Source organism: Wyeomyia smithii, chromosome 2 (assembly GCF_029784165.1).
Source record: "Wyeomyia smithii strain HCP4-BCI-WySm-NY-G18 chromosome 2, ASM2978416v1, whole genome shotgun sequence".
NCBI classification, from domain to species: domain Eukaryota; kingdom Metazoa; phylum Arthropoda; class Insecta; order Diptera; family Culicidae; genus Wyeomyia; species Wyeomyia smithii.
This window is the reverse complement of record NC_073695.1, coordinates 78,965,395-78,980,012: the sequence shown is the minus strand read 5'-3', so window position 1 is coordinate 78,980,012 and position 14,618 is coordinate 78,965,395. Positions and strand designations below refer to the sequence as shown.

General features: G+C 42.1%; 1 protein-coding gene across 12 annotated transcripts in view; it reads right to left on the bottom strand.

The window, feature by feature from the left end:
• The window catches only part of LOC129720945 (EGFR adapter protein-like), a 96,670-nt gene extending 94,394 nt beyond the window's left edge, over positions 1 to 2,276 (bottom strand). For 6 of the 12 annotated variants that reach the window (XM_055672888.1, XM_055672891.1, XM_055672892.1 and 3 more), the window contains exon 1: positions 2,065 to 2,276. The gene's annotated coding sequence lies outside the window, so the exon portion shown is untranslated. Of the gene's footprint in view, positions 1 to 1,425; positions 1,670 to 1,690 lie in introns of those variants that run through there. The other 6 variants (XM_055672889.1, XM_055672895.1, XM_055672899.1 and 3 more) reach the window with 3 other exon arrangements.
• Positions 2,277 to 14,618: the final 12,342 nt, after the last annotated feature.

Here is a 14,618-nt window from a genome sequence, read left to right as displayed (position 1 = left end):
GTGGTCGATTTTAAGATATCTAAAATAGCAAGCTGAGACATATGGTAACTAACCGCTATGAGTGATTTTATATTGGTATCTTATCCTAAAAATGTCTGATTTTGTGCCAATTAGTCGTCGTTTGCGGATAGTGCTACTTCTCTAAATTCGTTCGAAGGAAAAGGCGGCTGAAGCGCATCGAGGGTTTAAAAAAGGTGTAATGCTGCTCTTGGTGAAATTACGTGATTGATTCCACCGCAATCAAGGTGATAATTTCGATGCGGACGACTGTCCGCGTGAAGAAGGCCAAGCTTTTTGGAGGCTTTGAACTTGAGATTTATGCCAATCGCAGGAACAGCTTGCTTCGCTACTAAGAATTACCTGCCAAGCGATTTCGTGCTTTGGAAATTATTCAAAATACAAAACATGGGTTCCATATGATTTGAAGCCGGCCGTTGAGTGACGTTTTTTTTTTCTTCTTCTCCAGTGGCAAAAAAGGCACGGCTTTCTTCATGCATCGTGGCGGATGATGAAAAAAAGTTTAATAACAGCAAGTCAAAGGAAAAAAGGTCATGGGGACTGCCCGATTATGCTCCTATGTCGTCGGCTCGGCCGATATGTTGCGAAAATTATGTTGAGTATTTGGCGGGACCAGGTTGGTGTTATTTATTATAAGCTGTTGAAACCGAACGAAACCACCACTGAGGAATGGTACTTCAATTAATATGATAAAGCCAAGTAAGACGCGAAAAAAGGCCACAATACCAGCAGCGCCACGAAAAGTGATTCTTCATGCCAGCGCTCGGTCTCATACTGCCAAAGTCGTTAAAACTTATGTAGAAACGTTCAAATGGGAAGTCCTACCTCACTCGCTATATTCTCTAAATCTGGCTGGTTAGCAGTTCCGCCCATATCAGGGCATAGAAAAATGGTTTTATTCGTTGATACCCGCAAAAGACGAACACTTTCATCGTAACGGTATTCGAGCTCCGTCAAAAATAAGAGACGAATCACGCGCACAATCAGTGATAGCTAGTTTCCTGGCTTAGACATGATATGATTTAGCAACTATTTTCAATATTTATGAGAGAGTGAAAAGAAGTCACAGTCACAATGACTACAACGATGTTTTTAATTAAAACAAATGGAAATTCATGCTTTAAAAAAAAATACTAACAAAGCCACTCCGATTATTAATTTCCTTTAGTACAAAAATACTCGGGAAATCATGAGGATAAGGTTTTACTTTATCACTGTTTTTTTTCGCGATTTGATTGCGTGCGTGTGAAAATGAACAAGCCCCAAAGAAAACAATTCAAGCAAGAAACCGACTTATTTTCAGCGAAAATGGCCGTTCCGTCGCTTGGTCATCTTACTCTTTCCACCGCCTTTGTAGTTTGATTATAGTTTTACAGATTAGACGATTAAAAAAATCTTTCCTATAACCTGGAGGTCTGGATTCAGTCATTGAAGGTTTGCACCAACATTAGCCCTAGCACAAGCGTTGCGATTATCCGGTGTGTTAGCAATATCTGAGGTGGAATGTAGTTTGACCATCAATAGATGGGCTAGGCTGTGCTGAGGTTGAATCTAGATTATTGCAATTGTAAAACCACACTGCAGGTAGTTTTGTTATTTGCAATTATGCGCGAAAGATATGCAAAATGGTAATAAAACTGTGGAGTGGTACATGCCACACAAAAAAACATACGCTATAAACAGTGAGGCTTATTACACTTTGCACAGCCCACATGCACACTAGCAGCATTTACGGTGCCGGCAATAGTTTCTGTATACCGCGCAGAAGTCCAATATCAATTCCCGCAGTTGAGAAACAAGTCGCATTCAATCACAGAATTCCCACCGTCAGCCGTAGGGCATCAAATTAATTCACTGTCACTGCACTCTCGGTACGAAACCAGTCAAAGCCGCCAACATCGTTTTCGTCGTGGGGCGCAATTCCATTCCGATCAGCATTCCTTGGCATGCAAAAATCTTCTTCTGATTTTGCTTTTCACTATGAACCGGCGCGCGGTAGACCCCTCACAATCGCAGGTCACAAGAATGCACCGGAAAACCACCTACCGACGTGTGGAATCTCGCTTCCGTTAGTTTTTATTTTCTCTTTTTCGCAGTCTGATGATGTCAACCGCACAAAGTCTGGCACGCAAAAAAAAGGTCACCGAAAAAAAAAACAACACGAACGCGCGGATTGCGTACAACAACAGTGGTGGGACTCGATCACGAAGCAAAACACTTCCCACAGGTACCGCTACATGAGTCCAACTGATCTGCAATGGTCGCTGCGCCCAGCGAGGAACCCCAAGTCTTCCACCCGAAACCCAGTCGATCTGTTTTCTGCTTCTGTTTTCCTCTCCCATCCCGTGCCATAGCACGGTGCCCAAGTGCCCACATTCAAGCGCTCACATTGCGAAAAGTCATTCCTCGGTGCCTCGCCGGAGCCGTCGTTGCTGAAGTTCGCTAGGGGGCTCGTATTTCTACATATACAAAGCAGGCGTTACTGCCGGCATAATTTAACACCACTACCAACAGCGAGGCGGATTTATGCTGTGGAGTGCAGTGTGCAGCCCTGGCTGGAACTGTTGTCACCTTCCATCCATGCTTCGTGCGGCAACATGGCAAACGTTTCCTAGACACTTTATGATGCATACGGAGGTTGTGCATACCTAATGCTTAGCTCATCGTAGCTGAACTGAACGGAACCATTGCATGGTGCGGGTGCGTGTGCTGGTAATAATGCTAGAGTGTGTGTAGCCGAGGGAATAGTGAGACGCATTGGTGAATGGATGAATGATGATAAAAATCTTGCTCATGCTGCTGGTGGTGGTTATTGATGATCAAGCGTTACGGGCCGTTACACACGAGCTTGTGAGAATAATGTTTTAGGCTGGACTTGATTTCGCGGACACTGGGATGATCAAAATTCCTCAATTGTTTCGGAGGAAGATATCGAATTTTAAACTTTAAATAGAACCAAATTCAGAATAACCTCTCGGCTGAAGCTTTTTTTCAAAAAAATAGTTAATTTGGTGGTTATTATTTTTCATTTGCACACCTGTGCTTTTCTTCATTTCTCTCAAACAGATTGAAACTGAATGTGTATTTTTTTATTGATCACTTCCAACAGCAGTTGACATCGTCGCATAGTGGCGGCTTCAGAAAAAAGACGGGCAAAACCTAAAATGTACTTTAAATTAATTGAATTGTAAATCGCATACTGGGTTATTTTCTGGGCAGTAATTTATTTTCGGTTAAAAATTTGAAGAATGTTTCAATAAAATGCAATCGAAACTTTCTACATTGTGATGTAATTTTCAAATTTTCATGTATTTTTTTAATTAAAATATAATCGGATCGGATTATTTGCCCTCTTTGTGTTCGCATATTAGCACCACGCGAAAGTTTTTTTTTTGACTTAATCGGAAAAAATTAATATCTTCCATATTTCGTGTGCAACACGGAGCCTTACACAGTACCAAAAAATGAAATTCACAACTAATGCAAATGAAAGCACATAACGGATTCTAGCACATAAAGTGAAAAACATATACAATTTCACACTGTTAATAATGCACAATACAGAATCGCTTTAAGCCATGTAAATTTGTGCGTTAATTGATATAAACTTAAAGCTTCGAATATAAATATGCATGCAAATTCACAATATATTCATTTACATTGCATGTGAATATAATGCCACACGGAATATTACATGGTTTCCAATGCTCCATTTATGTGCATTTAAAGAAATGTAAATTTTTTTTACTGTGTAGATAGTAATTGAGGGGAATGTAAACTCGTCCACTGTGCGTCGTCGTCGTCTCCAGAGATGGAGTGGAGTGAAATAATAGGGCAAAACACAAAACCCGTGGGCTCGGTTTCTGTGAACGAATGCACATAGCATGCGGCGAAAAGTGCAAAACATACTTTTTCCACGCTGTCCCCCTAGCAACCAAAGCCAACATGAAATAGGACTTTGAGGGGCTTGTCGCCATGTACGGGTGGGTGGGTAGGTGAAGGAAGTGATGGAAGACATATGAATGAACTGAACATAGAACCTGAAGTGAGTTACTTCTAATGATGGATGATTGTGGGTTATGTTTCCTTCGCGATGAAAGAGCGCTGTGATTTTTTGGAACTTAGTTTGCAAATTGTTAGTGGATAGAATATGTATAGCCAGTGCTTCCATGTCACATTACACCCTTGTTCGTAGTAAATGCATATTAAAAAAAAAGTAAAAGTGAATTGATCAAAATTATTCCCCCTCGCATTTTTATGCTGTCACAATCAACTCACATGCGTCTGCACAAGTTTATTTTTTAAGTACGCTTTAGTGTTTTTCCTTGCACTCGCATGTTTTTATTTTCCAAATTACTCTTTCACTAGCCTAGCTGCTATTGCTGCAACTTATTCTGCTATGCATCGAGCGCCTTCACAGCGATTCGCGATGGCTTTGTAATGATTCGTTATGTTGCATGGTTAATGTTATTCATCCTCACCCATTCGAAGCAAGCCCCGATTGAACTTTTCCATTCTGTTTTCAGCTGTGCTGCCATGGCAGGAACCGCATTACCTGTCATTAAAGTTTACATCACTGATCATGACCGAATGAGATGAAGAGATTAGTAAACTGTTTGTTTTTCTTTCTTCTACTCTACAGACGGTCCAAAGGTGGAATTTTACTAGCAATTTGGCTTTGCCCTGAGTAAAGATGTTTGCAAAATAAGGTGAAATTATTTCAGCATGAAGTTTAGGCATAACCATAGTTCATAACCATAGGTTTCTTTTGACCCTTCCCTCCCCCATCGTAGCATTTCGTCACAAAGTCAGTTCCCCCTCTAGATAATAACGTAGCTTTATAACAACTCTCCCCCCATGACAATTTTTATTTTGCAAATATTTTTAAAAAAAAAACCTTGTAATGAACAAGAAAATACAAGAAAGTATTAAAAATGCCCCTAAACAAACAAAACAGTGATAACAAAGAACAATAAGAAAAAATCCAAATTTTTTTCTCAGTTTCTATTTGCTACGTAGCTTGGCTTGACCCCTCACCCACCACGTCGTCACATTTCGTCACAAAACTGCAAAATGTCTCTGGTCGCAGTGATGAGTCCACACAGAGAAAAAAAACACTAGTTTGAAAAATAAAATACACAAGCTGTACTCTCTAGGTTCGACTTTTTTGTTTCAATGAAAGCTGAAGAAACTCCCCAGCTGGTCTCGAGGTACGATGCTGGCCTAACAACCTGTTGTCGTGGGTTCGAGTCTCGGCTTGGGAGAGACTGTTTGTGTCAGTAGGATCGTAGCGCTAGCCCCGCAATTGTCCTGTACACTCAACAGTTGGCTGCGAAGTCTGTGTATAGTAAACAGAAGGTCAAGTTCCGAATCGGAATGTAGCACCAAGGCTTTGCTTTTTGAAAGCTGTGAAGATGCACGCAAAAGTTGGGATGTGCGTAACTAGATCATTTATGAGCGAACTTAGCGCATTTACCTACTGATGAAATTTGGAACTAGTACAACGCATGTGCGTAGGGCATAACGCATTTGATGCTCTAACATATTTGGAATGTATTACCGATGTTCAGAAGGCTGGTATCGTTAAAACAATGCAACCAGCTACCAATATTGATAAATTAAACACTGACAAAATAAAGAAATTATTGTCTGATCGATTCACTTTCATGAATCAAGTCATTTGAAACCATCGTTCAATCATTAACAATGAACAAAAATATTTGGTTTGTTCGAAACATTTTGCATTTACCTATGACTCTGGTTTTATTCACATGCATTCGGTTTCGCGTTACTGGCACCCGCATCAATAACTTCTCCAGCAACAAGGCTCGCTATTGGCTGTTTCGGTTGCTGACGATTTTTAGGGATACATGAGCCGTTGATACGCACCGGCTCGCGAAAGTAAAGAGCGATTTTTTGAGCGCCTCAAAACTGATCGTTCGCCCGAAACCGAGGTTTACCGAAACAATACGATTTTTGTGTATATGATACATATTCTGATTTTTATCTCTGTCAATGTATTCCTTGTACAACTTTTGCGTTATGCGTTTCACGCATTGGTTGTGCGAAAACAGAACAAATTCTTTGTGTATTGAGAGGACACTTTGGATGATTAAAGCTGGAACTTTTGCGTGTGTAAGCATTTTAATTTTTTGGGATCAACCAGAACTAAGTTATTGACCTGGAGACGGCAAAGAAAACTTTTCTTCGGTGGCGGTGGTGTGATACTCGTAATGCTCAATACGAGCTTCATTACGTGTACAACCTTGCTGCAAGGAATTCGACAGATCGCTGGTAAATGTGAATACTGACAAACACAAACAAGCAGTCTATAAACAGGAAGGACAGAAAACTGCGTGGTAGGCTCTACATAGTACCCTTAGGGAACGTCCACAAATGACGTAGCTTTTTTTAGGTTTTTCTATGCAAAATAATAAGAAGGTTATGAAGTTTGTTGTGATATCCAAATGCTGAAGAGCAACAAAGACTACCGAGTAGGATTAGAAGGAAAAGCTGCGAGTGGACGCAGAGAGTCGTCTACCTCATCTACAAAAAAGATGACAAGCTGAAGTGCCGCAACTATCACAGCATCTCCGCCTGTTTCGGTTCTCTTGGTTCAGTTTAGCCTTTACGAATAGACTTGAATTATTGAGAACTGTAGCAGAGGGTCCGAAGCCCCTGTAAAGGAGGATGGTTGCTCTTAACCATGGCTGTTGCGTAAAATCCAATGGTTAAAACCCCTAAGCTAAGGTGTTATGCGACCCGTGCCGATGGATGACGTGGTGGGGGGGTTTAAGAAATACCCAGCCTCTAACGGAGCCTGTGGAGTACCAGGGCACCCTTCACAGTAATTAGCCCTTACTGCATCACACGGGTCACTGATGCAGCGGACTCTTCTTTACCCAACGACTCGTGGGAATTTTATGAACGACAAAACTTTACAAAATTCGGCCACCGGCAGCCTTCCTTTGCCGGAGCCCATGGACTTATCGGAGCGTAGTCCATAAAAACAAACGCACCGGGCAGAACGGAGGAGATGGAGCTTGAGGATGATTTCAACCTCGACAGCGAATCGCTGGACGGAGGACCCTCTGCTTCATCCTTTATCCTACTTTCTCCACAAGGGAATGACGAAAGTCAAATGGACTTAGTTCCCGGTCCACAGACAAGGCCCGATGACGAAGGGAAACCCGAATCATCGGCACCCCTTGTCAAGCGAGCATTTCGCATGAAGAAATATTCAAACTATATCTCCACCTCATTTGTCCTCGAGCAATTATCGCTAAACATCAACAACAACAACAACAAACTTCTCCAACAAAAAATAACGTGCATCTGTAAGCAGTGCCCCAATCCCATCCAACACAGCGAAAAAGCATTCATCGACCGTTTTTTGACCGTTCAGACAGCCAGTCAAGAACCAGTCGAGAACGAGAGAAACGAAAATAAAACACGCCACATGCTGCCGATCATACTCTAGTTTGCTCCGTTCAACATACATTGTAAATGATCGAGCGAGAGAGTTTTAAAATCGACTTCTCCGAAACTGCGGTCGCTATCGTTAGAAAAAAAATCGTCACACGAGAGAAAGAGAAAAACTTTTTTTCGTTCGCCCGATCGTTTCTGCCGTTCAATTCAAACGAAAAAAGCATGTGCATTTATCGCAGTCACAATCAAATTTCGATCCCTTCTCAAGCACTGGGTTGAAGTACCGACAACCAGAGGAAAGCAGGAAATGGTTGTCGCGTCGGCCTACTTCCCGGGCGAACAAGGTGATATACCGCCACCCGAAGTTGCTGCGCTCGTGCGGTACTGCAAGGCCATCAACAAGCCGTTTCTGATCGGCTGCGATGCCAACGCTCACCACACGATTTGGGGCAGCTCGGACACCAACCAGGGGTGAGTACCTACTTGAATGCCTTACTTCTAACGATGTCAATGTATATAATGTAGGGAATAACCCCACGTTTACCAACGCTATCAGACAGGAGGTCCTTGATCTCACTCTGTGTAGCGCCTCTATTTCTGAAAGGATTAAAAATTGGCATGTCTTCGATGAAACTAGTTTGTCGGACCATAGACACATCATTTTTAATATAGAGGCTAACCCTCTGAAAAGAGAGCTGTTCAGAAATCCTAAGAATACAGATTGGGAATCCTTTAAGGCAGCGGTTCTCAACCTTTTTTTGTCCGCGTACCCCTTGGCGATATTTTTCAAATATTTCTCGCAGAGTGGGAGAGAGTAGTGTTAGATCATGTTATGGTAGTCTAGTTTAGGTTTAAAATTGAACTGTGATTTGTTTGATTGCTACAGTCGAGTTTTAAGAGGAAGTTTGAACAACAAATAAAGTATTATAAAAAAATGCTTTGTCCGCCATTACTGATTTATCTCTCGCGTACCCCCTGAAGGCTCTCGCGTACCCCAGGTTGAGAACCGCTGCTTTAAGGAACACCTGATCGATTCACGAACTTTCAGTTACAGCAACATTCGAAATTCAGTTGACCTGAATTCGACAGCAAATTATCTACAAAACAGAATCATGGATGCTTTCGACGCTAACTGTCCACTAACACAGCGGTCAGTATGCCGTGACGTACCCTGGTGGAATGATCAACTTAGTGACCTTCGTCGGAAAACTAGGCGGTTGTTCAACAGGGCAAAAGTCACGTCTAACTGGGACGACTACAGGGCGTCCCTCACTAAGTACAACGCTGAGCTACGCAAGGCTAAACGGAAATCCAGAGTTAGTTTCTGTGAAAGAATCCAAACTCTGCCGGAAGCTACGCGGCTCCAAAAGGCGATGTCCAAAGACCATACTAACGGTTTAGGACAAGTGAGGAAAGAGGATGGATGCCTCACTGTCACTACCAAGGAAACGCTGGAGGTTCTTATGAACACCCACTTTCCTGGATCGACAGAGACCGCAGAACTGAATAGTGATGGGTCGCGGCAGGACAATTCGAGACATATGGCGTCTCGGGAGTCCATCCTGATGGCCCGTCGACTGTTCACGGAAGCTTCAATAGGTTGGGCTCTAAGCTCATTCGACCCTATGAAGTCTCCAGGTCCAGACGGCATACTACCCATCTTTCTACAAAAATCGGCCGCAGTTATCATGTCCGAACTCATCAACCTCTTCAGAGCCAGCTTTATCCTGGGCCATATTCCGGATAACTGGCTGAAGGTGAAGGTAGTGTTTATCCCCAAAGTTGGAAGAAAGGACAAAACCCTACCTAAAACTTTCAGATCCATAAGTCTGACTTCATCACTTCTCAAGTTGATGGAGAAAATAATGGATAAATATATCCGTGATGAGTTTCTTAAAGACTCCCCGCTGAATAGGAACCAACATGCCTATCAAAGCGGCAAGTCAACAGAAACTGCTCTTCACAGCTTAGTGACGTTGATTGAAAAGTCCCTGAGTTATCAGGAGACGGCGCTATGTGCCTTTCTTGACATTGAAGGAGCCTTCGATAACACGTCCTTTGCATCTATTGATTCAAGGAGCTGGATACACGCTATGCTCTCTAGCAGAGTGATCACAGCAACCTTGGGAGATTCGTCTGTAACAATGTCAGTGATCAAGGGATGCCCCCAAGGAGGAGTTCTCTCGCCCTTGTTATGGTCACTAGTTGTCGACGCACTTCTCAATAAGCTTTCACAGCTTGGATACGAGGTCATTGGATACGCCGATGACATCGTCCTCATCGTCAGAGGTAAATATGACGCAACTCTGTCGAGCGGAATGCAAACGGCTCTGAATACCACCATGTCATGGTGTTTACAGGAGGGTCTAAACATAAACCCCTTAAAAACAGTCCTAATTCCATTCGGCAGACGAAGGAAGATCTCCATCACTCCTCCAATACTGAATGGAGTTATACTGGGCTTCAGCAATGAAGTCAAATATCTCGGAATTATTCTGGACAAGAAACTGAACTGGTCTGCACAACTGGATCATGCCGCTAAGAAAGCGATCTCAGCGATCTGGGCCTGCAGAACTCTGTTCGGTAAGACCTTGGGACTGAAACCAGACTTGGCACTCTGGTCTTACAAGACCATTGCCCGACCAAGAATCACCTATGCTGCCCTAGTGTGGTGGCCTAAGGTGAACGAAGTGACTGCGCAAGCCAAACTCAAAAAAGTTCAAAGACTTGCATGTCTTTCGGTTACCAGCGCTATGCGAACAACTCCAACTGCAGCCATGGAAGCTATGCTTTGCCTACTACCTCTACATCTTCATGTGAAAAAGGAAGCAGAGCTTGGCGCTCTAAAGTTGCAAAGGAGGAAAACTATACTTGAAGGGGACCAAATCGGCCACCTTCGCATACTTAGGGAGTTCAAACTAACTCCGCTATTAACCACAGTCTCCGACTGGATGGACGTTAGGACCAACATGGATATTAGGGTGGGACAAAAAATAAATATTAGCTCCCATGCACTTTTCGTGTTCCTTATGGGTCCTGTAACAACTGTGTAACTTTTCAGATCGATCGGTGGAACCCCTGATTTGCGCCCGATTTTTAAAGTTTCCATACGATTTTATATGGGAAAATCCAATTTTTCAAAACTTATCCTCTAGAAATTTCCAGTTGGCTCCTAAAATTATACCAATACAAGATATTTGTAGGAAATTTTCCTGGAAATAATTCTTCTGAAGACTGTAAGGCGCTACAAAATTTGTAGAAAAAGTTATTCACCTTAAACTGATCGAATGTCTGACGAACGGCTCAACATTGAATTTTTCCAGCAACACTGCTGCAGCATGCTGCTGTTGCAAACTCAACAACGTGATGAGAAACAGTTTCGCGTAGAATTAAGCTTGAAAGCGTGATTTTTTGCTCATAGTATCTTCGGAGAAAATGCTTAGAATATCAATCCCTATATTTTGATAGTATTCGTTGTGTGATTTATACCCCTAAAAGTGAGGTATCAGCTTTCTAAACACCCCTACGTAGTGAAAAACATTTTCGTGTAGGATTAAGCTTGAAGGAATAATATTTTGCTCACGTTATCTTCATTATCGGAGAGCTTGCTTAGAACATTAACTATCAAGTTTAAATGTAGATTGATTACTCCCCCTAAAAGAGGGAAATAAGTGCCAACAACTTGCCAATTTTATAGATCATACCCAGGTGTCTTTCAGAAAGGAGTTCGGTAGATACATAGCTACAATTTGCGCAGATACATGGCCAGCAGGTCACTACGAACCAATGAGGTATACACAGGTGAGGAAGAAGAAAACATTCGTCTGTTCTAGTAGCGAAAAAAGGTAAACAGAAGCAGGTGTTTGGATTGTGACGTAGATCTCGGTCAACAAGCAAATGCCATATGAAACCAGGCATGTCCAAACCCACCACACCACTGCGTGTGTGTTTTAAGCGATGCCACGGAGGGTATTTTCATTGCCCTTCAGAGCTTATACAAAAAGGAAACCCACAGTGTTCTAAATAAAACAGCCCTTCAGAAGCTTCGGCTGACACAGGCCCACGTGTTCCCGACTTCGTGAGCTCTCGGGAGCCCGCTTGCTGACACGTGTTTTTTAAAACGCTTCATTTTTACAAAAGTAAATATGAAAAAAATATTGCAGGTGGTTGTATGCGATAACTACCGTCAAGCTATCCATTATTATATCATTGTCGATCTCGTCGTGGCGACCAATGCTTGTGTGTTCCCCGAAACTGCAAGCCCTCGATTGCTTCATGTGCCGAAGTTAAAAAAGTTAAAAAACGAATGGCTCTCCGGTGTTTTGTCTTTAGCTAGCGACGGAGGGTAATACGAATAGCCCTGCGTGGTGTGTTTGTTAGCAGAACTATCATTAATAAAAAATTAAGTTTGAGCCAAAGATGTTTATATTCTCAACAGACAGCGGTTTGCAATCAACACGGGGCGCTAAAGAAAAACTTCGAAAACCTACCCTTTTCCAGTTGTTTCGGATCTTTCAGCGGCCCACCTTGATGCCCTCTCTAGAACAGACGAATGTCTTCTTCTTCCTCACCTGTGTATACCTCATTGGTTCGTAGTGACCTGCTGGCCATGTATCTGCGCAAATTGTAGCTTGTGTGACCGGATTGATAGAGGAAGAGATTTGCATAGGTACAACACTAGAAACGCGGAAAATGCCAGAACACCAAATTTTCTTTTTGAAAGATCACAGAACTCTCTGTTGTACAAAGGAATAAACTTTTTCAATTCGATGCCCAGGCAAGTAAAACGTGCAGCAACAATGGCAGAGTTTAAACGGCTTTGTATTTCACACATAAAGTCTGTTTTGTACACGCAAAAGTTGGATGGTGCGAAACCAGTACAAAATTGTGCGTTTTTAGCGCAATTGTTGATGTAATTCGGAACCAGTACTATGATTGCGTGTTGGGCATAACGCAATTAATGCTCTAGCGTTTCTACAATGTATTTGGCAGCTCCAAACTACTACACCTAAACAGTTTCAACTGGTATCAAGCAGCATTGCAAAGCGAGCGAGAAGCAAATCCATTCTCCTTCTTTCTGCTTGAGGACGAGACATATGCTACGCTTTTCAAGTCTTTTTCACACACGCTTTCGAGATACTTTTTCTTCTTCATGCATTCCTCTGAATAGCAGCAAGCACGCACCGACAGTATGAGTGAGACTAACAACACTGGTATCAAGTATGTACAGCACGGGTGTCTCGCTCATTTTGTGAAGCAACGAGATATCGCCTTGCGCGTCGCAATCCGAACCGAAAGAGAAGCGAAAGAGCAACCTGCAAATTGTATGTGATGTGTCTAGTCTAGTCACTAATACACTCGACGTGAGAAATAAAGTGTCGGTATATGATACATATTCTGATTTCATTCTATGACAATGTATTCGCAATACAACTGTTGCGTTATGCGTTTCACACATTTATTGTGCGATTTCTGTGCAACATTTGTGCGAATCGGGAAGACACAATGATTGTACAAGACTTCAACTTTTGCGTGTAGACAGCATAGATTTTTTGTAAACTTATAAAGAAGATTGTAAAATTGAAATATTTTTTTTTTTTAATTTATTTGGTACATTAAGTTATTATGTTCATTGATGATGATGGATTTTTTGTTTGAATATAGTAATATAATATTAAATAGTAGAGTAAAAAAAAAGAGTCGGCTACACATGTTTGAGTCACGCGCGCGGAGACTGACATAGACAATCTTGATATGAGTACATCAGGTTTAAACCCCTGAAATGGAAACAAAAAGCATATCGGGTTGACAAATTGCTTTTCGGCTTGTAATATTTTCTACATTATTTTACTTTCTTTTTAACAATTCATCTGTTTTCACAATTTGAAATAGGGTTTGGAGCGAAAACTGAAAAGGCTTGAGTTTGCCTGTGATCTGTAGAGCTCGTTATCGAGAACTATAGTATCATTGGATCTCTCTCGTAGTTCTAGATCGTTATCTAAAACCAATTCTGATTAGTGCACGCTCTTAAACATTAGGTTCAATTCCTAATCAAGTCCAGATAATTTTCGGGTTGGAAACGTTCTGGATGAGCCTTGGATTGGAAATCCGTCAAATTTTTTTTTTTTTAATTATTGGTATTCATTTGAAGGGTTACTATGTCTGAAATTAATAACCAGTCCGTTATTTGTTTGCCAACTGGTTACATTGCATGTTTTTAAAAATATCTCATATAGATGAATCGTCCAGCTCAAACTGATGTAGGGGTATGAGGTGGGACCATCATCATCATCATCAACCAACATCCCGTCCAAAGATCGAAACTCTCTTTTTCTCTTTTTCAATAGACTTCATTTACGGTGGTTCGTAGTGACCTGCTGGCCATGTTTCTGCACAAATTGTAGCTATGTATCTACCAAACTCCTTTCTGAAAGATACCAGGGTATGATCTATTAAATTGGCACCAGAACCCAAATTGTCATCCGACGTGGGTGTTTAGAAAGCTCATTTCCTTCTTTGTTTTGGGTGCCCGGACACTGCGGAGTCGAGGGTAATGAACACGCTGACTACCTAGCAAGACAGGGATCAACTCAGCGGTTCATTGGCCCCGAGCCGTTTCTGGGTACGTCCATTTCCGCTATCAAACGCGAACTACTAACTTGGGAAAGGCTAGAAATAGTATCCCAATGGCAACAGGCACAGGGTTGTAGACAAGCTAAACAGTTTATCTATCCGAACCCTGGAACCGCCAGAAAGCTACCTAGTCTAAATCGTAGTGACCTACGGATAATCACGGGACTCCTCACCGGACACTGTCCCGCTTTTTATCATTTAAAGAAAATCGGCGTAGTGTTGAACAACACCTGCCGATTCTGCAAATCTGAACCAGAGAGTTCAGAGCATTTGCTTTGCTCTTGCGGAGCTCTTGCTTCCTCTAGGAACAACTTCTTAGGAAGTTACCTTTTAACTCCATACCAAGTATGGAGCTCTAATCCCAAGCAGGTCATTAGTTTCATCAACTATGTTGTACCTAATTGGGGTACAGGTTTACAACAAAACAGTTTTACTCCATCAATGAGTACGAGCAATCCGTAACCTGTGCACAGCAATCGGGGCCCGCCACAAAAGACAATCAGCAAGAATGTTGCAGTGGCATTTCAGTACCCAGTGCC